Source organism: Leucoraja erinacea, chromosome 3, assembly GCF_028641065.1.
Source record: "Leucoraja erinacea ecotype New England chromosome 3, Leri_hhj_1, whole genome shotgun sequence".
NCBI classification, from domain to species: domain Eukaryota; kingdom Metazoa; phylum Chordata; class Chondrichthyes; order Rajiformes; family Rajidae; genus Leucoraja; species Leucoraja erinaceus.
In genome coordinates, this window is record NC_073379.1 from 50,123,920 (window position 1) to 50,149,548 (window position 25,629).

A 25,629-nucleotide genomic window follows, 5' to 3' on the forward strand; every position below is an offset into this window, starting at 1 on the left:
CTTCACCACTGGCATGGGTGGTCGTCTGTGACACAAAAGCCTGTAGATGCTGACATTTTGAGCAAAATACAAATTGCTGCAGGAGCTCAGCCGATCAGGCTGACCGTGACAACATATTTATCTATTGCTGCAGTTAAAGCAAAATGCTTGATTGCTAATCTTACATGGAATGCAAAGTATCTATTGGGTGAAATAAAGAAAAGGATTACTTCAGCAATGTTCAGCCAATGTAGAGCAATAGAACCACTCTCTGGAACTCAAACATTATTATATTTTCATTGTACAAGTGACCCATGCATTATGGCCGTTAGCAATGCAGATTGTGTTCCAGGCAAGCAACTTCATCATAACACAGTGTTCACCTATAATAATGCAGTTTTCAGCCAAATACTGTAAGTGTGCCTATAGCAAAGGCAATTTTAAGAAGGAGATTAAGACAGCACAGAGGTAGAGTTGTTTCCTTACTGCGCCAGAAACTGACTACGGGTGTTGTCTGTGCGGTGTTTGTACATTCTCCGTGTAACCGCGTGGGTTTTCTCTGGGTGCTCCTTTTTCCTTACACATCCCTCAAGGACTTCGGCAGTGAGTGAAGTAATAACTGTTACACGGTTTGAAATCACAGAGCTTTGAAGTCTTCACGTAGTCACTCACGTGACTCCGAAGTAAAATAGTAAGATTAAACGAGAACTTACCAGTTTGAAGTTTGATCTGTATTTTATGAGGAGTTACGATGAGGGATTACGTGCCCTCCGCTCCCACCCTCAATAATATGGGTCAAACTGATAAACTGATGACTCATTTTCTTTACTATGTTTACTTCAATGACTGTGTCTATCTGTGATTCCACACCGCTGCTTTGAAGTATGTCGCGCATGCGTGCTGAGCGGGCTCTTCACGTAATCCCTCATCGTAACTCCTCTTAAAAAAATACAGATCAAACCTCAAACTGGTAAGTTCTCGTTTAATCTTACTATTTTTGGTCCTTCAAAGAAAACACGCTTGCATCAATCTGTAGTGTGCATGGTTAAACATATATGTTATCAAGGTCTAGGATTTATTGACACAGGTTGATCATACGTCTGAGCACGCGTCATGCAAGCTATCTTAAATGACCACCTAAACTGTCATTTGGCAACCTAAAAAGCTGGCAACAGAGAAAAAAAGTTAAGCGAGAGCCCTGCCTGTCCCATGTAATGGGAAGTTAAGTATATAACTAGAGGTGTCAGAATCAGAGGTCCTCAACACCACTGGCATGGGTGGTCCTCTGTGACACAAAAGCCTGTAGATGCTGAATTTTTGAGCAAAATACAAATTGCTGCAGGAGCAGCTGATCGTGACAACATATTTTCTATTGCTGGAGTAAAAACAAAATGCTTGATTGCTAATTTTACATGGAATGCAAAGTATCTATTGGGCAAAATAAAGAAAAGGTTTACTTCAACAATGTTCAGCAAAAGATCCACTCTCTGGAACTCAAACATTATAATATTTTCATTGTACAAGTGACCCATGCATTATGGCCGTTGGCAATGCAGACTGTGTTCCAGGCTTGCAACCATCATAACAGTGTTCACCTATAATAATGCAGTTTACGTTATACTGTAAGTGTGTCCCTACAGCAGAAGCAATTTTAAGAAGGAGATTAAGGCGACACAGCAGTAGAGTTGTTTCCTTACTGTGCCAGACCTGGGTTCGATACTGACTACGGGTGCTGTCTGCGGTGTTTGTACATTCTCCGTGTGACCGTGTGGGTTTTCTCTGGGTGCTCCAGTTTCCTCAGACATTCCAAAGACGTGTTAATCAACTATTTTTTTCCTCTTCACATACCTAAAGAAGCTTTTATTATCATCCTTTATATTCTTGGCTAGCTTACCTTCGTACCTCATCTTTTCTCCCCTATTGCCTTTTTAGTTATCTTCTGTTGCTCTTTGAAAGCCTCCCAATCCCCCGGCTTCCCGCTCATCTTTGCTGTGTTATACTTCTTCTCTTTTATTTTCATACTGTGCTATGTAAAATAATCTAATAGATCTTTTGAATGTCATGTTTTCTAGGAAATGTCAGGTTATTGGAATTTCAGAAACTTCTGAATGTCATTTCAAACCAATAAACTTGCTTTCAATTGTTAGTATGGTAGGTTAATGGCTTCTGTAAATTGCTTCCAATATATAATGCAAAAGTGGCATAACATAGAACTAGTGTGGGTGGTAATGGGTGATTGATGGTCAGCATGAACTCGGGGGGCTGAAGGGCCTGTTTCCACGCATGAGTCTCCCCTGTGCACGCGTACCATTGTGCAAGACATCAAATATGTTAATCACATTTTATACATTACACAACTCCCCCTTTAACTTGGAGGCAGGTAACACAATTTCACCTTCATGGTATATGCTCTTCACCTAAAATATAATTGATTAATACACTGTTGCAAAATGGTATTATTAAAGTCATCTTACAATACATCCTCATAACCGTAATAATCATATCTAAACTTAGCACTTATAATTTTTCATTCCACCTATCTTCCTTAAACCAAATACATTACACCTTGCTTTATGTGTTATCATTTTCCGTTCCCTTACGTGTAAATTGCGAACTCTTTCAAATTGCTCTAGTTGCCTCTTCCTTTTTTAAATGTCCTAATCTTAGTTTGAAGATTTCTTCCTGTTCATGATATTCTGCTAAAGTTAACGTTTCATTTTCTGCTTCATATTTGTTGGGTGGCATGTGACACATGGCTGCAGGTTTTCGTTTTGCTAGCAGCTTCCTCTGTCGCTCAATTTCCTCGTGCTGCATATTTATCTGCTCTTGTTGTTTAATACGTTTCTGAAATGCATAACCATCTGTCCATTGCTCAGTGAAGGAGGCTCCATGCCAGACTGTAGTGAAGTGTCCTAGTCGCAATCGGTCCTGCTTACTTTTGTCTCGACCGGCAAGCCTCTCTTGTTTAGACTTTTCTATTAGCAGCTTTTTACTCATTGTCACACATTTATTTAACCGTTCTTTGTATCATTTAAACATTTTCTGTTGTTCATCTATTTGTCTTCTTAATTCACATCTCTGGTTTTTCATCAAGAAGTAGGATCTATATTGTCTTTGCAATACAGCAGTGGCTTTGATTTGTAGACTGTATACTTTTCTTGCTTCAAAAGCATGGTAGTGAGACTGCACTGTAATTGCTGTATATTTCAGTTTGAGGAAGTCTTTCCTATACCAAAACATACGGAGTACTGACTGAACTTTTACAGCAGCCCGCTTTTGCTTACCCACTGCCTAACCACCATACCCTTGTAGGCAGCCTGACTGGTAAAGGTTGCATACCTCATTGACTGATATTGCACAAACTGGGAAGGCCCTATTTTGCATGCTTTGTACCATCTCTGGATCAAAATGACTGCTTATCGCATAGTTCTGTAGCGTACCCTTGATCGGTACCCACGGAATGAAGCTTGCAGAGTGCTATAGCCACCTTTTGAATCAAGACATTTTTTCTTGTAATGCACATCATTAAGAATGAATAAATAAGGCGTGCTGCCTTGATTTTTTCAACCAATTCTCTGGCTTTAACCCCGCGGTGGAAGGCCTGAATACACTCGGACTATTCTTGATCAGACTTTGCTCGCTTTACCTTGCACTAAACTTTATTCCCTTACCATGTATCTATACATTGAAAATGGCTCGATTGTAATCATGTATTTAGCGATGTTACAAAACTTACCTTCAACGTCGCAGCAGTTCTGCCACTGGCCATGTGCGCGTCTTTGGCGCCTTTGGGGGGGGGGGATTGAAATGCTGTTTTCTACTGCTTATCGGAGGCGGACTTCCTCGGGCTGCTAGCTGTTGAAGAAAAATCGATCCGGCTTCCGTTTACGATTTTTTTTTTTTTTTTTTAAATTGCGAGACAATTTAATAATTAAATTAAAATAAAAAGCGACTTCTAATGCCCTCAATGCTTACAACGTGACGGATTGCATGAACGGGACAAATCAAAATGTAAGTCGTCTATTTTACATATAAACTTGTTTCTTGGGATGGCTTTAATCAAATTTTATGATGCGAAAATGTGATTTGGGCCCCATCCGAACTGGCAGTGTTTTTCCTGCCGATATGGGGTTCAAATTCACCGCAAATGCAATGTTCCAATCAATTGCGTTCAGAAAAACCCACTCGCAAGAGTCTTTTTTTTTTGAACAATCAAGTCATAAGAGCATCTAAATCATATATATTTTGTGTTATTGTCTATCTATAGTCAATATTTTTATACTAAATATCAGTATAAGATGATATTTTGCAAATATCCCATGTATTGTGCAAACAAATAATAATTTTAATTATATTGAGTGGATGTTTCTAGATTAATTTATGGGAATTAAACATCAAATTCCTTCCATCTGGCATATAAATTCATGACATGATTTAAAAATCATGTTATATTGTGAATTCTTGTATGAATGGGATTAGTTTGTTAATTGGATACTTAGGCTATTTAAAAAAATATCCTTTTCTTAAGAAATGGAATCTACAGGACATTCTTGATGGGAAAGTAGTGGTCAGAAAGTCATGCGTGGTTTGAAGAGCAAAAAACTGTAGTTTACAATGGCAAAATTGAAAAGTTGAGGAAAAACAAGGTGTACAGAGTTGCTTATTGGTTACAATCTGATGAGTATGATGATGCTACTGATTATGATATTCCAATGTACCAGCTAGCAACTGATCTTCTCCATAAAGATTGATAGAAATTGTAATTTATTTACCTATCTGTTACGGACTTACAGTATATAATACAATAATATTAACGTTCTGATCTTGAGAATATCACATTTTTGAATTTTCAAGGCAGTCTGGGTGTTTATTACTATTTCCATCACAACGGTAATTTTGTAATTAGCTACAATTAGGTAATTAACTAATTATATGCTTTAATTTCAGGTCATCCAAGTAAGATGTTTTATATTTGTTTCAGAATGCTTCAATCTATAACAACTGAAAATGTCATTCAGTTCTCTTGCTTTTTAGGAAGTTATGGGCTTTTGACTGTCCTCGATCACAGCTTTTGTGTTAAGTCAATGGAAAAGCAATAGGGAACAAGATGCTAATTTCCGAGTATGAAAATGGCCATAAATTTTTAAATACGGAAGATATTAAAGTGAATTAGGTGTCAAATTAAACTTATTTGTATGCTATATCTGATGGGATAAATTGCAGGCTTGATTTTTTAAATCTCAACATTTTGTAATATTGCTAATGTATTGTCTTTCTGCTGACTTGATATCACGCAACAAAACTTTTCACTGTACCGAGGTACACGTGACAATAAACTAAACTAAACTAAATTCTGATTTTATTATCTGCAGCATAATCGAGACTGAGTGCAGTAAGTCGTTAGCTTTTCTCAAACTAAGTGCCAGCTAATTTAGGAAGATAAGTATTTTTATGTGTCACAGTATTTTTATGTGTCAAATGATCTAGCAAATGACAACGGACTTTATAGCCATTTTTTTTTGTTGCAATTTAAGGACTACTGTAACACTGGAACCAAAGCAAGGAACTTGTGCACACAAACATCCCACAAGTTGTGGTATGTTAGAAGCAAATAATATGTATTTTTAATGTTATTGGAAGGATTTATTCTACATTTCTTCATTTAATAACATGGAATATGTTTTAACCAGCTCAAAATAGATGGAGCAATATTTTAACTTCCCAGCCAAAAGCAATGTCCTCTTTTGGAGTAGTACTTCTTCAGTACTTTCCTAGAATGCCACTCTATGTTATCTCTGGTGTACGACATCAACAGAACCACCAGCTGTGCCACAATTGACAAACAAAGATCCAGTGGTGAGGTGAACCCCAGCAAATGTGTTCCATGGCAGATACTCTGTTCTTCGGAGGACCACAGCCTACTCTCCTTCCACATTCTCAACCAACATTCGTGCTTATTCCCACAGCTGACAGAGTTTAATTGTTCCGATATCATTGAGATATTACCACATTCGGCTGGGACATACACAGGGTTTTTCGACTGCTTTTCACTTTGATATACCCAGTGATTCTAGAGCAGCACCAATAGCTCGAGCTCAGCTGAAAAATCAACTTGAGGATTAGGTTAGGTGATTAGTCGCACCATTGTTGCATTGTGGAAGGAGGGAATTCATCAGTGAGTTATTATCTGAAATTGTCGGGACTTACTTGTAACACCCAGATCTACACCTTTCTCAATGCATTAGGATTAGGGTTGTGCATTTGTCACCTGTGCCCTTTCTTTGCGCAGCACAAAATGCCATACACTTTCACTTACTCCAGTAAGCTGGGGTAGCGGCAGCGTTGACCCGGCCTCAGAGCTGGGATAGTGGCAGCGGCGACCCGGCCTCAGAGCTGAGGCAGTGTTCCGGCGGCGGCGGCCACCCGACCCGACCGCGGGCCCAGTGGACGACATCGTCGGGAGCTCGCAGGTCACAGGTTGGTGACCTGTTCTCCGGAGCTCCCGCAACAACAGCTGCATCCGCTGGACTGGAGGGCCGCAGCTTCGGCAGCTTCAACCACCCCGGGCCGCGGAGTTGAACCGGCCCATTTGCAGAGCTTGGATTCAGCTGCGGGACTGATATTACTTTCCATCGCTCAGCGGGTCACAACATCTGAAGCCTGGATCGCCTCGGCGCAGAGGGAGAATAAGAAGGGAAGAGACAAAGACTTAAGACTTTTTCCTTCCATCACAGTGAGGAGGTGCCTGGTGAACTCACTGTGGTGGATGTTAATTTGTGTTTATTGTGCGTTTTTGTCATTTTTAACTATATGTAGGACTGCAAGGCACCAAAATTTCATTCAGACCACAAGGATTCAGCTGCGGGAGAACCGCAAGGTCTGAATGACAATAAAGACTACTTTGACTTTGTAACATTGAAGCAAGTTGATAGTTCTGTGGAGACACTGTTGCAAAACTGTGTAATCAAGTTAATAAAACCTTTGATCATGGCATATCTTTCAATTCATAAGTGCTATTACCAGTGGTAATCATGAACAAGTTACGGGGACAGCATATTTTCTTATTACTGCCATAGGGTGGGTGGGTAGAAAGATAATATTGACTACCACAGATGAAAAGGTAACGTCCCCAGCCAGTATGCCAGTTGCAGGCCTTCTTAACCGGTCGCCCATTATCTCAAAGAAACTGTTGCTATAGAAGGCTTGGTTTTGTATTAAGCTATAGGACCATTTTGATGCAAAGGTTAACTCTTACCTGAGGGAAATTACTTGCTAGATCCTTTTACCACCATCCTTTATAAGGCACTACCTTCTAGCGAACTAGCAAGCTGTGCGTTTATGACCTTCTTGATTACAATATGCAAGATATGTTGTGAATGCCACTTGATGGATGTTGAAATGCCCTGGATATATATAGTTTAGGACAATGGTGACCTTTGTGGCAAAGCAGGATTGTGTAAGAATTTGTGTATGCCTAGATACGGATTTTACAGATGAGGCTGCAGAACAGTTACAGTCTATTGGGTCAAAAAGGCACCAACCTTCATAAATATGAGAATATACTTACAGAAAATAGACAAACAGTCCATAACAAATGACGTAGGGTGGTTCAGAAGAAACAAGGCAGCTCAGTCTTGGCAGCTCACTGCTGCGGCCTCTTTTTTGGTAACTTTTTGAAATTGGATAAGGGATTGTTTCCATTTCACAGAGCTGTCTGTGTCCACCTGTGGGTTTCATTGTTGAATTTAGGGCAGGGATGGCTCCCAATCACTCACTAAATTTGATACAGCCCCACTTTCCCCTTCTAGGTGTAAGAAAACACGTCTTAAGGTGGACTTCTCATAACCCTGGTGTCTACCATAGGATGTCGGCCTCCCCTTTTAAGAATCATGCTATTTTCAAAAGGGCAGTTTATTAAACAAAAGTGTGAAAGGCACCAGGCTCAATACCTTATTAATTCTCCTTTTCTTATGCCTAAGCCGGGTTTATTTTCCTGCTCCACCGATAACTCATGGAAAGAATTTCATACAGTATTTCTCAGAACCTTACTGACGTAGAAAAAAGCTGGTCAACATAAACAATAGATAGAGCTTTTTTCCCAATGTGAAATCGTTAAATACTTTAAGGAGAGAGGGGGAAAGTTAAACAGGAAATTCACACAGCAAGATTTTTGACACAAACTTATGGGTGTATGAAATGCCTGCAAAGGAAGTGGTGAAAGCAGATATGGTAGTCATGCTTAAGAGGCATTTAGACACAATAATAGGCAGCAAATGGAGATGTAAAGACCATGTGCAGACAGATATTCAGCTTAACTTGCATCATGGTCTCCACAGACATTGTGGGACAAAGGGCCTGTTCTGTGCTGAACTGTTCGATGTAATCCAATCTCTATGGAAGTGTGGCAACAGGAACAGGTTTCCTCACAAACAAGCACAGCAGGCCCAAATGACTTCAAAAATGCTATCAATTAGAAACCATTTCACTCTTGATTACTATAAATCAATTTCTTACAATATCATTCAGTTCAAATAAGTTCAGATATCAAAGACAAAGCAACGTTACATTAAGCAAAGGTACAAGCAAGTTATACAACATCCCTTAGAAATTGGAAATCCATCAGTATCATTGAAAAAGGAATTCATTCTTGTAATGACATTCCAGGATCAATTTACCCAGGTAGACAATGTCCTGAAGCAATTAATGCTAAGAATAATGCCTTGTAATTATTGTGGGTCTTTTACATCAGTAGGTGGCAATATTGTACTACCCACTACTTTCCCATTCAAATGTGTGTGGTGTAATGAAGAAAGAAACAGCATTTTGCATGGTTATAGATGTTGCACCCTACTAGAATACTAACAATTGAAACCAAGCCTTATTGGTTTGAAATGACATTCAGAAGTTTCTGAAATTCCAATAACCTGACATTTCCTAGAAAACATGACATTCAAAAGATCTATTAGATTATTTTACATAGCACAGTATGAAAATAAAAGAGAAGTATAACTTAGCAAAGATGAATGGGAAGCCAGGGGATTGGGAGGCTTTCAAAGAACAACAGAAGATACCAAAAAAGGCAATAAGGGGAGAAAAGATGAGGTACAAAGATAAGATAGCCAAGAATATAAAGGAGGATAATAAAAGCTTCTTTAGGTATGTGAAGAGGAAAAAAATAGTTGATTAACACGTCTTTGGAATGTCTGAGGAAACTGGAGCACCCAGAGAAAACCCACACGGTCACACGGAGAATGTACAAACACCGCAGACAGCACCCGTAGTCAGTATCGAACCCAGGTCTGGCACAGTAAGGAAACAACTCTACTGCTGTGTCGCCTTAATCTCCTTCTTAAAATTGCTTCTGCTGTAGGGACACACTTACAGTATAACGTAAACTGCATTATTATAGGTGAACACTGTTATGATGGTTGCAAGCCTGGAACACAGTCTGCATTGCCAACGGCCATAATGCATGGGTCACTTGTACAATGAAAATATTATAATGTTTGAGTTCCAGAGAGTGGATCTTTTGCTGAACATTGTTGAAGTAAACCTTTTCTTTATTTTGCCCAATAGATACTTTGCATTCCATGTAAAATTAGCAATCAAGCATTTTGTTTTTACTCCAGCAATAGAAAATATGTTGTCACGATCAGCTGCTCCTGCAGCAATTTGTATTTTGCTCAAAATTACAGCATCAACAGGCTTTTGTGTCACAGAGGACCACCCATGCCAGTGGTGTTGAGGACCTCTGATTCTGATACCTCTAGTTATATACTTAACTTCCCATTACATGGGACAGGCAGGGCTCTCGCTTAACTTTTTTTCTCTGTTGCCAGCTTTTTAGGTTTCCAAATGACAGTTTAGGTGGTCATTTAAAATGACTTGCATGACGCGTGCTCAGACGTATGATCAACCTGTGTCAATAAATCCTAGACCTTGATAACATATATGTTTATCCATGCATACTACAGATTGATGCAAGCATGTTTTCTTTGAAGGACCCAAAATAGTAAGATTAAATGAGAACTTACCAGTTTGAGGTTTGATCTGTATTTTATGAGGAGTTACGATGAGGGATTACGTGAAGAGCCCGCTCAGCACGCATGCGCGGCATACTTCAAAGCAGCGGTGTGGAATCACAGATAGACACAGTTATTGAAGTAAACATAGTAAAGAAAATGAGTCATCAGTTTATCAGTTTGACCCATATTATTGAGGGTGGGAGCGGAGGGCACGTAATCCCTCATCGTAACTCCTCATAAAATACAGATCAAACTTCAAACTGGTAAATTCTCGTTTAATCTTACTATTTTACTTCGGAGTCACGTGAGTGACTACGTGAAGACTTCCAAGCTCTGTGATTTCAAACCGTGTAACAGTTATTACTTCACTCACTGCCGAAGTCCTTGAGGGAGGAAGTGTGTTATCGTAATCAACCAATGAATCTGTTTGTAGAAAAACACAATGGTATTTAAAAACAATTTTTTTTTTTAACATTAACAACAAAGAATTAAATTGCTCCACTGGGCTTAAATTAAATATTTGCAGTCTGTAAAGAAATTTTTTTTTTTGCAAATAAAATAGGTTTTGCCAACGGCTTATTATAAAATTTCTGAACGGTCTTTCCCCCCCGACCATCCTGCTGTAGCCAGGATGTGGTCTATAGGCACGTCCATTCTTTTAGCCGTCGACGTGGATGCTGCCATGGTGGAGTGAGATTTGTACATGTTAGTGTTTATCCCAGCAGCTTTTAGCACCTGCTTGAGCCATCTCGAAATGGTTTGGCTCGTCACCCGACCATAAGGTTTTTTTATGACTGACCCACAAGGCTTTTCATCTCCCTCGAATATTTTTGGTTGAGTAGGTGGTCCCTGTATCCAAGCAGTACTTCTGCCATTTTTTGATGCTGGACAAGTGCTGCTTTTTAGTGGATGTTCAGAGGGATGCTGACATGGTGTGGACGGTTTGTTCTGATAATCCCAGTCCCAGAAGTGGTTTGTGCAGAATCTGCAACCCAGAAGTTTGATTTTTTCATGGCACGGGTGGCTTGTGCCCGACACTGGGTGTTAATAACTCTGGGTCACTGGGGAATACCATCGGAGTTTCAACAACCATGTCATGGAGTATTGGGAACCATGGTAGGCCAGTCGGGTACTATCAAAATACCTGAAGCAGAGTCTATTTGTATTGCGTGTAGTCCCCGACTGATGAGGCAGAAGGGAGGAAATGCATCTACCGCTGCTGCCTCAGGGTCTGGTTCCCAAGCGACATACATAGGTACCTGGTGATTTAGCTTTGATGCAAATAAATCGATATCTGGCATGCCATATTGCTTGATAACTTTTGCAAAACTTTTTGGGGTTTAAAATCCATTCGATGTTGTCATTAAATTTACGTGACCTGGTGTCTGCTACTATATTTAGCTTACCTGGCAGGTAAGTTGCTGATATCCAAATATGTCTTTCGACACACCATTGCCAAATTGTGTTGACCAACTTGTCGCATGATACCGATTTTATGCCGCCCATATGGTTAATGTAGGCCACCACCGTAGTGTTATCTATTTGTAACCGTACATGCAAGTGATGCATATTTGTGCATATGCTTTTAAACCATAAAAGTCATCCAACATCTCTAGATAATTAGTGCCCAGTGTAAGTGGTAATGATGACTCTGGGTTAGTCCATCTACTACCTGTGCTGGATATAGAGTTAGTTGCTCCCCAGCCTTGAGCACTGGCATCTGTTTGGATAACTAACATAGGGTTAGTCATGATAATAGGGCTGAAACTAAGCCAAACGTTTTTTGCCCGCCACTGTAGTTCTGATATTGCTTCAGTGGGTAACTTCATGACATGATCATAATGACCTGTATGTCGTTTTGGTGCCTGTACCTTTGCTCTTTGTTTTGACAGTGCAAAGGTCCGAATTGTGTAGCCGGAAATGCTGCTGCCATTTTCCCAATTTCTCTGTTATTTGTCGAATAGCTGGTTCAACTGTTTTATCTCTTGGCAATGTTACAGTCATGTAGACTAAATTCATTGTGAAGCCCAAGTAGTCCATGGTTATGGATGGCTTCAACTTAGAGTTATCTGGATGTAAGACAATCCCAGGGTTTTGAATAACTGTTTGGTAGCTGAAACAGCTAACATAGTCAATTCCATGGTCTTGCCTATTATTTAAGATATCATGAAGATAGCCATGACAAGATATGACATGATGTTTTGTCTTCTGAATATTGCCAGAGCTGGTTTTAGTATCTTGGTGAATAATCTTGGGCTGATGTGAACCCATTGGGTAACACTTTAAACTGCCATAGCTGCCCCATCCAGGTAAATTTTAGGTATCTGCGATGATCCTTGTGAATGGTACTAAATAGTAAACATCTTTAAGATCAATGCTTGCCATGAAGTATCCTTTGGAAATTAGTTGTTTGGCAGTAACAACCGTTTCCATTTTGAAATGTATATACTTAACAAACATATTTAGTGAAGTTAAGTCAATGATGATGCGACATCCACCATCTTTTTTGGGTTTAGTGACGAATATTTGATACAAATTCCAAGGGTTCATGTTTTGTTTTTTCCCATGATACCCTTTGTAATTAGTCTCACCAGTTCAGCTTGTCCCTCTCGTTTCTTTAACGGAGAGGGAAAATACCCTCTGGGGTGAATGTTGAACTGGTGGCAATTTTTCTAGTATGAATTGTATTTTGTATCCACTAATGCCATTGAGTATATACTGATCACTCGTGATAGACTCCCGTGCTTCTTAAAACAGGTGTAATCTCCCCCGTTAGTATTAAGCCCCTATTTTCTAAATGCTGGTAGGAACCAGACCCACCTACCTCCATGGTTATGGGTATTCTTCTGTTTGCTGCCGGTTCAACGAGTATTGCACGTTGTCTGACGTGGCGGTGATGTTGGGGGGTGGCCCATTTTCCATGGGGTCCGCTCTGGGCCCTGGTCTAAAGAAGACTTCCGGGGTTAGAATGCGGACCCCGAGCTTTCACCAGTCCCATATGGTAGACGTCGATTGATGGACGCGATGGGGAGCTGCTGCTTAGGAATTATTGTTTTTGGTTTGCTGGTCCCGGGGCCTGCCCTCATGAGACCGCAAGTTTTTTAAGGCCTCTTCTATATCCTTCATATGCTTTGTGAGGTTTTTGCCAAAGAGCAGTGGGTCCGGCTCAGTGGCTGGTTATGGCCAACCCCGCAAATTTAGGATTTTACGACAGGTCTTATGATTTGTTTACAAAGGTTGTGGTCATCTCCATATTTGTCCATGGAATGAGCAAACGATGTGATGGCTGACGTCAGGAGCCTGAGGATCCGCTGCAGTTTTAGCTCCTGGTTTCTGAATATTTGCCCCAACGTGCCCCCACTTTTGGCTGTTTACAGCCGGCACTTTAAGGGACTCACAGTTCTCTGGAGCTGTATACGCCTCATTGTCCATCTCTCCTGTAGGGGCCTGTTGGAGAGGTGGTTAATGCTGGCCGCTGGTTTGGCGTTTAACGGCCTCCTGCACGTGGGTTTGCCACGTAGCGGTCCACCACACCTAGCAGCTCTTCCTGGTCCTGCACCCCTTGTATACTCTCGACATCTTCAGCCATCGTTCCCTCGTCTTGACCAGCCCAGTCCTGGTCACCAAAGCTACCCTCGGGTAAGGAGGAAGCAATGGGCAGTGCTCAAGGCACTGTGGAGGGAGTGCCTGAACTCCCCCTGCGAGAGCGCCACTCAGGAAGCGCGTCTCGCTGGAGCTCCTGCGGCAGGAGCTCCAGCGAGAGAAACGTCCCCGTCCGTCAAGTCGGAAGCCACCGGCCGGACGTCTCTTCCGTGGCTTTACTTCCAGCCCGCTGCTCAGGCACTAACGGGCTGGGCTCGGCACGGTGTCGGGGAATAGCGGAGCGCCGGGTAAGCGGTCCTACCGCCTTGTTGCTGCCCCCCCCCAGATGGAACGCTCCTCCGTTGGAGTTGAGCGGGGCACAGGTTTGTCCAAGAGCCTTTCTTCTCTGCCTGAAAGCAGAAGGCTCCCTGTGAAAGAAAACCCGACCTCAGTGCCATCTCTAAAACACAAGACTCCTCTCCAAAAAACTCTCCAGCTATGAATGAACATGCCTTGGAGTGAAAGAGATGACGTTCTGCTGTTTAAATTACATTTTTTTTCGACTGACCTTTTTTTCACCCCGGAGCTATTACCTTCGACTAGCTTCAACCACCTTTGACTACCTACGACTAGCATCACGACCTACTACGACTGGCTTCGACTAGACCTACGACTAATAAAATATAGATTTTTCCCACGGAGACCTATTTTTAGTCGCGGTCAATTTTTAACATCTTGAAAAATATGCCGTGACCTCGCTGAAGCCGTGACTACGCAGGGATCCACCCTTGACCATGAAGGAGAGTGACGAAGACCTCCTACGACCTCATGGCGACCTTGCCGCGACTATGGGTTGCGGGCAAACTTGCCAGTGGTCACGGTGGAGATCGCCCAAGTGGGACAGGGGCTTTACTTGTAAGCAAGTTGATAGTTCTGTGGAGGCACTGTGAACTTCACTGATGAAAAACTACAATCACGTTAATAAAACCTCTGATCATGGCATCTCTTTCAGTTCATGTGCTATTCCCAGTGGTAATCATGAACCAGTTATAATAATAATAATAATAAATTTTATTTATGGGCGCCTTTCAAGAGTCTCAAGGACACCTTACAAAAATTTAGCAGGTAGAAGAAAAACATGTAAGGGGAATGAAATAAATAGTAGAGACATGACTAGTACACAAAGTAAAGACAGAATACAATTCAAAACACAATATGAGGCAATTAATGCACAGATGAAAAGGAAGGGGGACGTGGGGCTAAGGATAGGCAGAGGTGAAGAGATGGGTCTTGAGGCGGGACTGGAAGATGGTGAGGGACACGGAATTGTGGATCAGTTGGGCGTGGGAGTTCCAGAGCTTGGGAGCTGCCCTGGAGAAGGCTCTGTCCCCAAAACTGCGGAGGTTGGACTTGTGGATGGAGAGGAGACCGGCTGATGTGGATCTGAGGGGACCGTGAGGGTTGGTAGGGGGAGAGGAGGTCAGTGAAATATGGGGGGGCCAGATGGTGGAGGGCTTTGTAGGTGAGGATCCGGATTTTGTAGGTGATCCGGTGAGAGATGGGAAGCCAGTGAAGTTGTTTGAGGACTGGAGTGATGTGATGCCAGGATTTGGTGTGGGTGATGAGTCAGGCGGCTGCGTTCTGGACCAGTTGGAATCGGTTGATGTAGGTGGAGCTGATGCCAAGGAGAAGTGAGTTGCAATAGTCCAGTCGGGAGGAGATGAAGGCATGGATGAGTCTTTCAGCAGCGGGAGGTGTGAGAGAGGGTCTGAGTTTGGCGATGTTGCGGAGGTGAAAGAAGGAGGTTTTAATGACATGGCGGATGTGAGGCTCAAGGGAGAGGGTGGAATCAAAGATCACGCCAAGGTTGCGGGCCTTGGGAGATGGGGAGACAGTGGTGCCGTCGATGGTGAGAGTGGGGTTATTGATTTTGCTGAGTGTGGCAGTTATGGGAACTGCATATTTTCTTCTTACTGTCACTGGGTGGGTGGGTAGAAAGGTTATATTGACTACCACAGATGAAAAGGTAACGTCCCCAGCCAGTATACCAGTTGCAGGCCTTCTTACCCTGTCGCCCATTATCACTAAGAAACTGTTGCTGCCGGAGTCTTGGTCGTATGAAGGACCATGTTGATGCAAAGGATAACTTGCCTGAGGGGAAAGTAATTACTAGATCCTTTTACCATCATCCTCTAGAAGGCACTGCCTTCTAGCTAACTAGCAAGCTGTGCGTCTATGACCTTCTTGATTACAATATGCCAGATATGTTGTGAATTTAATGGATGTTGAAATGCCCTGGATATGGATAGTTATGGACAACGGTGACCTTTGTGGCAGAGCAGGATTGTATAAGAATTTGTGTATGCCTAACCTTTTGAAACTGGATAAGGAATTGTTTCCATTTCACAAAGCTGTGTCCTTCTCCTGTGGATTTCATTGTTGACTTTAGGGCAGTGATGGCTCGCAAATCAATCACTAAATTTGATACAGCCCCCCACTTTCCCCTTCTAGTTGTAAGAAACTTTACAAAAACTTATAGGTGTATGAAATGCCTGCTAAGGAAGTAGGTGAAAGCAGATATGGTAGTCATGCTTAAGAGGCATTTAGACACAATAATAGGCAGCAAAAGGAGACATAAAGACCATGTGCAGACAGATATTCAGATCAACTTGCATCATGGTCTCCACAGACATTGTGGGACAAAGGGCCTGTTCTGTGCTGAACTGTTCGATGTAATCCAATCTCTATGGAAGTGTGGCAACAGGAACAGGTTTCCTCACAAACAAGCACAGCAGGCCCAAATGACTTTGAAAATGCTATCAATTAGAAACCATTTCACTCTTGATTACTATAAGACAATTTCTTACAATATCATGCAGTTCAGAAAAGTTCAGACATCAAAGGTAAATCATCTTGTTACATTGTTAATGTTAAGCAAAGGTACAAGCAAGTTATACAACATCCCTTAGAAATTGGAAATCCATCAGTATAATTGAAAAATGAATTTGTTCTTGTAATGACTTGACAGGGTCATTTTACCCAGGTAGACAATGTCCTGTAGCAATTAATGCTAGGAATATTAGACCTTGTAATCATTGTGAGTCTTTTACATCAGTAGGTGGCAATATTGTACTACCCACCCTTTTCCCATTCAAATGTGTGTGGTGTTATGAAGAAAGAAACAGCATTTTGCATGGTTATAGATGTTGAACTTTATTAGAATACTAACAATTGAAACCAAGCCTTATTGGTTTGAAATGACATTCAGAACTTTCTGAAATTGCAATAATCTGACATTTCCTAGAAAACATTATATTCAAAAGATCGATTAGATTATTTTACATAGGATATATTCTCTTCATACAAATCTCACCTGTATTGTCAACTATATTCCCATCATGGATGAACTATTTCATACATGATTTCACAGTATTAAGAACTTTTCAAAGTTATCAGTACCTCTTCACAGCATCAAATGAAAACAATTAATGTAATAGAGGTGAGCATCCCTGATACTTACTCAGTGGCATACATTTCCATCTGCAGGAGCAATTACTTCCTGGTAGGTGTGTAGATTCAAGTTTAAGGTGCGCATTTTAAATCAGCAATACATTGTAAAGTAGCTGTGAGGGTTCCCCCTTAAATAATGTTAGGTTTAGCTCAGCAGTGGTCCCTGACAATCACATTTCCAAAATGGTCTTTGCTGCATCAATCTCTGGTTTGAAATATAGATGCAACAAGGCAACATTTACAACCCAAGATGTAAAGATTTAAGTTATTTTAGGGTCATAGTCATAGAATCATAGAGTCATGTAGTGTTGAAACAGGCCATTCGGCCCAACTTGCCCACATCGACCAACATGTCCCATCTACACTAGTCCCACTTACCTGCATTTGGCCCATACTTCCTCCTTCGGCAGATTGTTCCATATACCCACCACTCTTAGCGTGAAAAAGTTACCTCTAAGATTCCTATAAAATCTCTCCCCTTCACCTTAAACTTTGGTTCTCGATTCCCCCACTTCAGGAAGAGACTCTGTGCATCTACCTGAGCTATTCCTCTCATGATTTTATACACCTCTATACGATCACCCCTCATCATCTTGTGCTCCAGGGAATAAAGTCCCAGCCTGCTCAACCTCTCCCTACAACTCAGACCCTCAAATCCTGAAAACATCCTTGTAAATCTTATCCTTTCCAACTAAACAACATCTTTCCTATAATATGGTGCCCAGAACTGAACAGAATACTAAATGCAGCCTCACCAACGTCTTATGTAATGGCAATATGACATCCCAACTTCTGTACTCAATACTCTGACTGATGAAGGCTAATGTGCCAAAAGCCTTTCTGACCACCCCATCTACCTGTGAAGCGACCTTCAAGGAACTACGTACCTGCACTCCAAGGTAGACACAAAAAGCTGGAGTAACTCTGCGGGACAGGCAGCATCTCTGGAGAAAAGGAATGGGTCGAGACTTCTTCTGAATGTCTTTTTGTGTCTACCTTCGATTTAAACCAGTATCTACAGTTCTTACCTACACATTTTATTTGCACTCCAATATCCCTCTGTTCTACCACACTTCCCAGACCCCGACCAGTCACTGTGTAGATCCTGCCCGTGTTAGGCTTTCCAAAATACAACACCTCACATTTATCTGTATTAAAATCCTTCAACCATTCCTCAGTCCATCTGGCCAATTGATCAAGATTTGTTCTGAAAGATGCCAGAGCTGTGGAAGAGGTTAAAATTGCTGATACTGATGATGAACACTCTCAGAATGAAATGACATGAGTTAAATCACAATCTTCTTTGGGAGAAAAGGTTGAGGGGGAGGTGAGTTGATACTATTAAGCAATCCTAATGAGATAAACTGCAAAATGCTGGCCAACAACTCATTTACTGTGGATCATTGAGCAAAACTACATTATCCCCCAGCCGTGATAACATTATATTCACATAACTTACTTGGCATTTTCTCTGAAAAGATGTGCATTTAGACATTTTTTAAATTAAGTCTTGGAAGAGAATGTAACTGGCAATATTGTTGCCTTGAAAAATGTAATCCTTATGAACACCTATGGTCTATGTGGTATAGATTTATGTGAGTCGGGCACAGTTGTGAGGCTGAACTCACATGTAGGCAAGGCTGGATTTCCAGTTCCTGATGGGTTTTTTTTCTAATTTGGATTGAAATTTAAAATGTTCTCGGTTGTTGGAAGGTCAGGCTTGAGCCAGTGGATTTTGATTTCTGTCTCCAGGTCAGAAAAAATGTGCGTTTAATTTCAGCTTCAAAGTCATATGGAGTTATAGAACCACGCAGCAAGGAAAAAGACCTTCAGTCCAACGTACATAACAACCGAGATGGCCCATTTGCCCACGTTTGGTCCTTATCCTTCTAAACCGTTGCTAGATTCAGACCTAATGAACCTTTTCATACCTCTCGTTTCTCCATCCCCTGGACTCTCAGTCTGAAGAAGGGTTTCGACCCAAAACGTCACCTATTTCTTTTCTCCAGAGATGCTGCCTGAGTTACGCCAGCATTTTGTGTCTATCTTTGGTGTAAACCAGCATCTGAAGTTCCTTTCTACACATGGTTTGGGAACAGCTATATCCAAGACCACAGAAATTCTAGAGAGCTGTGGACGTTGTCCAGACCATCACCTCTCTTCCATTGACTCCATCTACACTTCAAGCACCAGTCTCACCCCGCTCACCTTCTCTTCTCCCCTTTTCCATCAGGAAAGAGGTTACAGAAATTTGAAAATTCATACCTCCAGATTCAGGGACAGTTTCTTCCCAGCTGCTTTGCGGCTGAACCATCCTCTCATAGAAACATATAAAATAGGTGCAGGAGTAGGCCATTCAGCCCTTCGAGCCAGCACGGCCATTCAATATGATCATGGCTGATCATCAAGAATCAGTACCCCGTTCCTGCTTTCTCCCCATATGCCTTGATTCCATTAGCCCTAAGTGCTATATCCAACTCTCTCTTGAATTCGTCCAGTGAATTGGCCTCCACTACCTTCTGTGGCAGAGAATTCCACAGATTCTCTGGGTGAAAAAGTTTTTTCTCATCTCAGTCCTAAATGGCCTACCCCTTATTCTTAAACTGTGATCCCTGGTTCTGGACTCCCCCAACATTGAGAACATATTTCCTGCATCTAGCCTGTCCAATCCCTTAATAATTTTATATGTTCTATAAGATACCCTCTCATCCTTCTAAATGCCAGTGAATATAAGCCCAGTCGATCCATTCTTTCATCATATGTCATTCCTGCCATCCCGGGAACTAACCTGGTGACCCTACGTTGTACTCCCTCACCAGCTAGAGTGCGGTCCTAACCTCCTATGTACCTCATTGGAGACCTTTAATCGTACTTTATCAGACTTTATCTTCACTAAATGTTGTACCCTTTATCCTTTAACTGTACACTGTGATAGCATGCAACAAAAGCTTTCCATTGTACATTGGTACACATTGCTGTAATAAATTAAACTAACCTTCAGACCAGCAGCTGTATGAAATATTTTGCTTCACATTAGAAACATTGTCCTTTATTATCAAGTACCATTTATGTTCGCTGCGGGTCACAATACTTCAGATTCTGAATCATCCTTATAATTTACAGCAACCTTGAACTATTTTTCTGAGTAAGATCCTGTACTGAGGTTGTTTTTTAATGAGGCACAGTGGTTTACTTTGGATCCACATTCACTGAAGTCAGCAAATGTTTTTACACATGAAAATTAATCCGGCAGATGTTGTCTATGTTGATAACGATCAATGGTTCGGCTGTGATGAAAATTTGCTGTGATGCGGAAATAAAAAATATATTTGGTACCGTTAAATAGTTGACATTTGAAGCAGAAAACAGGCTTTGTGGTAAAAAGAGGTCAGCACATTCTCTGAAGGTAATTTATAATTGAATCAGTTTGATTAAGCCCCACTCTTTCTACAACTATTTAACGCGAGCTGCTTCTCTTTCTGTTTCATGTGGAGCTCCTGCTCCTGCAGTATAAATCTACTTCCACTGGCTAGGAAATGAATGGATGTATGAATGAATGAATGAATGAATGTATGACTGCATGCATGAATGAATGAATAGGTTTATTGGCCATGTTTTCACATACAAGAAGTTTGCTTTGGTGCTCCGCCTGCAGGTGATAACGGCATACAGTGACAGTTAGGAATGACACATAAAACATTAAACATTAATAATAAAACATTATTGATTAAACATGTGAATTAAATAAAATACCAGAGCAAAAGGAGGCTACAGATTTTTGGTTATTGAGTAGAGCTATTACTCATGCAAAAAAGCTGTTTTTATGTCTGGCAATGGCAGCTTTGACAGTCCAGAGTCGTCTTCCAGAGGGAAGTGATTCAAAGAGTTTGTGGCCAGGGTGAGAGGGGTCAGAGATGATCTTACCCGCTCACTTCCTGACCCTTACAGTGTACAGTTCATCAATGGAGGGAAGGTTGCAGCCAACAGCTTTCTCAGCTGATCGGACGATTCGCTGCAGCCTCCAGATATCGTGCTTGGTGGCTGAGCCAAACCAGACCATGATGGAGAAGGTGAAGACAGACTCCATGATGGCCATATAGAATTGAACCATCATTGCCTGTGGCAGATTGTGCTTCCTCAGCTGCTGCAGGAAGTACATCCTCTGTTGTGCCTTTTTGACTGTGGAGTCGATGGTAGCCCCCCACTTAAGTTCCTGGAGTTGATGGTTCCCAGGAACTTAAAATACTCCACAGATGTGACTGTGGTGTTGTTGATGGTGTGTGGGCTGAGGGGAGGGGGAGCTCTCCTAAAGTCTACAACCAATTCCACTGTCTTAAGAGCATTGAGCTCTAGGTTGTTGCAATGGCCAGCTGTGTCACTTCCTGTCTGTCGGCAGATTCTTCCCCATCCTGGATCAGTCCAATCAGGGTTGTGTTGTCTGCAAACTTGAGAAACTTGTCAGTGGAGGTGCAGGTGAACAACAATCACTTTTTTGTTCACCTGTTCAGGTGGCTTCTTCTTTCACCCAGTGTTGATGAAGGTAAACACTATCAGCACAATATATCTATCATATCATATCTCATATCTATATACTTTAAAAACTGTGTGTGTGTGCGTGTGTGCGTGTGTGCGTGTGTGTGTGCGTGTGTGCGTGTGTGTGTGTGTGTGTGTGTGTGTGTGTGTGGATGTGTGTGTGTTATTTTGCATGTGAAACGTATCTCCTCGAAAACCAGACGCAAAAACACGGAGATGTTTGCAATTTCAGTAGGGATTTAATTTATGAGTTCAGAAATCCACTCCTTGGTCAATTATTTCCCCAAATTTTGAATAAAATTGATCACAAAACTCGATTTAAAAAATATAAATGCCGCTCACCAGCTGCTGACATCACAATGCCCAGCTGCTGACGTCACAATGCCCACATGCTGACCAATCCAGGCCCCGTCCCCCCACTGCTGTGGATTAAAAGCGCAGAAATATCAAGAAAGTTCTGCAGAACAAAGATTCTACAGCTGCGTTCCGCTATAGCTTCTTTGTTCTACAGATCTCGGGATAGGGACTCCTCACGCACTGAATTTTTTCTCATAAGTTCCGCTGAACTTCGTCCTCACAGCCGGTGCAGCTCGCGAAGCCCCACCCGCCTGCGCGCCCCTACCTTCCTCTGCGCGCTCATTCCAGCTGTGGGTTTCCAGAGAGTCAGAAGCCGGTGCTTCTTTGCTGTGAACACTCGCTCCTGGGCGAACGCGTCTTGCCTTAGCGGCTTTATAGGGCTGTTGTCAGCTGCCAGTTATCAATGGTTGCGGGCGTCGTGAGGCCGAGTTACGTCAACCCCCCCCCCCCCCCCCCACCCCACCCGGACGCGCGCTGGCATTTGGCTCTCTGACTCCTTCCTGTTCTGTGTTCCTCTCTGTGAACGAGCAAGTTCTGCAGATCCTGGAGGACAGGCCAGATCCTGGGGAGGTAAAGAGGGGGAGTAGGGGGATTGAGGGAGAGGAGGGAGTAGGGAGGGAGAGGGGGGAATGGGGGAGGTGAGGAGGGAGAGTGTGGGAATAGAGGGAGAGGAGTGGGGGTGATAGGGAGTGGGGAATAGATGGACTGCCCCCACCACTCTCCCTCCCCCTCTCCCACTCCCTCCCCACTCTTCCCCCTCTCTCCCCCGTACCCCTCTCCCCCTCCCACCACACTCTTCCCCCTCTCTCCCCTACCCCATCTCCATCCTGGCATCCCTCCTCCCCTCCACCCCTCCCCTATCCTCTTCCCTGCACCCCATCTCCTCCCCACCCTCCCTCACCCTTCCCTTCCCGACCATGGATAGAGCGGTAATAGGGTGAAAGGAGCAAATTAATAATATCAAGGGGGGTAGTTAGCTTGTATGCGGGGGGGGGGGGGGGGGGGAAGTTAGTATATGTGACACCGCATGCCGCCCCCCCCCCCAGCCCTCCCCTCCCCCGCAACCACACGTTGGGGGAACAGACCCAACGGGTCTGCACTTGGTCTCGTATCTATTAAAACTATGTGTGTGCGTGTGTGTGTGTGTGTGTGTTATTTTGCATGTGAAACGTATCTCCTCAAAAACCAGATGCCGAAACGTGGAAATGTTTACATATTTCAGTAGAGATATTCTTTGTGATTTTAGAAATCCGCTACTCTGAACATTTGGTACATTATTTTCCTGACTTTTTAATTAAAATTGTTGACCAATCTGACATTTTTTTAAAAATCTGACCGCTGCCCAGCTGCTGACGTTACAATAACTGTGACATTTTTACATCTTCTGGTAGAAATTTTCCTTATGATTTCAAAAATCCACTTCTCCGTAAATTTAGAGAATTATTTCCCGAGATATTTGCTAACATTTATCACCAAACTGACATTAAAAAAATATATAACGGTTGCCCAGCTGCTGACCTCGCAATGCCTTTGCTCGTGACCCCGCCCCCCACCCCCGCCACTCTGGATTAATGCAGCTGCTGTCAACGCACATTCGCAGTTTTTCCACAAGTTACGCTACCCCCCCCCACCCCCTGTTCTACAAACGGCGCAGAAAGAACGAGAAAGTTCTGCAACAAAGATCCTACAGCTCCGCTCCGCTATAGGATCTTTGTTCTGCAGATCCTGAGGTCAGCGGCACTCATGCGCTAAAGATGTTTCTACTCGCTGCAGCTTGTGAAGCCACGCCCTTCGTCTCCCCCGCCCGCCCGCTCACTCAGCTGCTGGTTTCCAGAGAGTCAGGCCGGTTCTGTCTCTCTCCGCTTTTCGCAGCCCACTGACTCGCTCGGCTCGCCTTCACCTCCCCCCCCTCCTCTTCTCACCTCCTCCTCTCTCCTCCTTCCCTCTCTCCCCTCTCCTCTCTACCCGTAACAGGGAACGACCTCTCCATGTCCGTGTCGGCGGCCCGATGGTCTGTAATGCTGGCAGAAGCCACGATCGCCCGGCCCTCCACTGCTTTTGGCAGTCCTCAGCAAAGAGCCTATAGCTCGCTATAGGATCATTGGTCCTCAGATCGGTCCGTGCCTCGCTCGGGCCCCCGCGACCTGCCGCTCCTCTCTCTCTCTCTCTCCTCTCTCTCTCTCTCTCTCTCTCTCTCTCTCTCTCTCTCTCTCTCTCTCTCTCTCTCCTCTCTCTCTCTCTCTCTCTCTCTCTCTCTCTCTCTCTCTCTCTCTCTCTCTCTCTCTCTCTCTCTCTCTCTCTCTCTCTCTCCTCTCTCTCTCTCTCTCTCTCTCTCTCTCTCTCTCTCTCTCTCCCCTCTCCCTCTCCCTCTCCCCCCCCCCCCTCCCCCTCCCTCCCCCTCCCCCTCCCCCCCCCCCCCCTCCCCCCCTCCCCCTCCCCCCCCCCCTCCCCCTCCCCCCCCCCCCCCCCCCCTCCCCCTCCCCCCTCCCCCCGCCCTCCCCCGCTCATTGGGGGAACAGACCCAATAGGTCTGCACTTGGTCTAGTATACTTATAAAACTCTGATCTTGGATGTGTGTATGTTTGTGTGTGGATTTGAGTGTTTATTTATGTGTTTGTGATTCACATCTCCCCGAAAACCCAACGCGCTAACGGTGAAATCTTTACATATTCCAGTAGACATTTACCTCATGATCTCAAAATTCGCAACATCTGAAAATTCATTATTCATTATATGATTCATTATTTCTTGAGTTATTTCTTCAAATTGTCCACAAATCTGATATTGTGCGTCGTGCCTCGACTCGGGTTTCCTGAGCGCTTCCGAGGTCGACACATGACGCACGAGCGCCTCAGCTCTGGGTTCCCGAGAACTTCCAAGACCTTCCGAGCTTCCGAGGTCGACGCATGCTAGCGCCTAGGCTCGGCTTTCCCGAGAACTCCCGAGAGCTGCCGAGAGCTTTGTACTAGAGTCGGGCCCTGTACTAGAGCTCTCTCTCCCTCTCCCCGTGCTCTCTCCGCTTTTCGCAGCCCGCTCACTCGCCCGGCTTAAACCGAGGCTCTGACACTGAGAGGCAGCAACTCTAGCGCTGTGCCACTGTGCCACCCTCTCTGGGTGCAGAACACATCTTCCATACATGGTTCAGAATTCTGTAATTGTGAAAAGCTGCCTGACTAAAACAGAAGGTGTACTCTGGCAATGAGAGGAAAGGGAAATATAAGCTTGTGGATATAATGTGCCAGACTTGGCAAGAGTGAGCACTAAGGCTGTGAGCTGAGGCACTCCATAGGTGGGAGGTCATAATCTAGACACGGCTTCAATGATATCATCTTTAGATGCCTTCCCTCTCAGGTGGACAGAAACCATCTCATGGTGGGGAGATTTCTTGGTAACCCGATCAACAGTTATCTCTCAAGCACCTGGTCATTATCAAATTGCTTTTCATGGGAGTTTTCTGTGTGCAGTTTGCCTGCTACAATTCCTCTCTTACAAAAATAACCATGCTGCAGAAATACCTCATTAACTGGGATTGCAACAGGCATCAAAAAGCACTGGTTTGTTTCTTAGTTTTTTTTAACCTGTTATTCTGGTCTAAAAATTTCAGTGGTTGAAAAGCTGTGCTGCCCAGGGATTTTAGCCTGTA

At 43.2% G+C, this 25,629-nt stretch overlaps 1 protein-coding gene across 1 annotated transcript in view; it reads left to right on the plus strand.

Annotated features, from left to right (window-relative positions):
- Positions 1 to 25,629, plus strand: part of LOC129694122 (paladin-like) — a 137,764-nt gene that overhangs the window by 88,794 nt on the left and 23,341 nt on the right. The window lies entirely within an intron of this gene.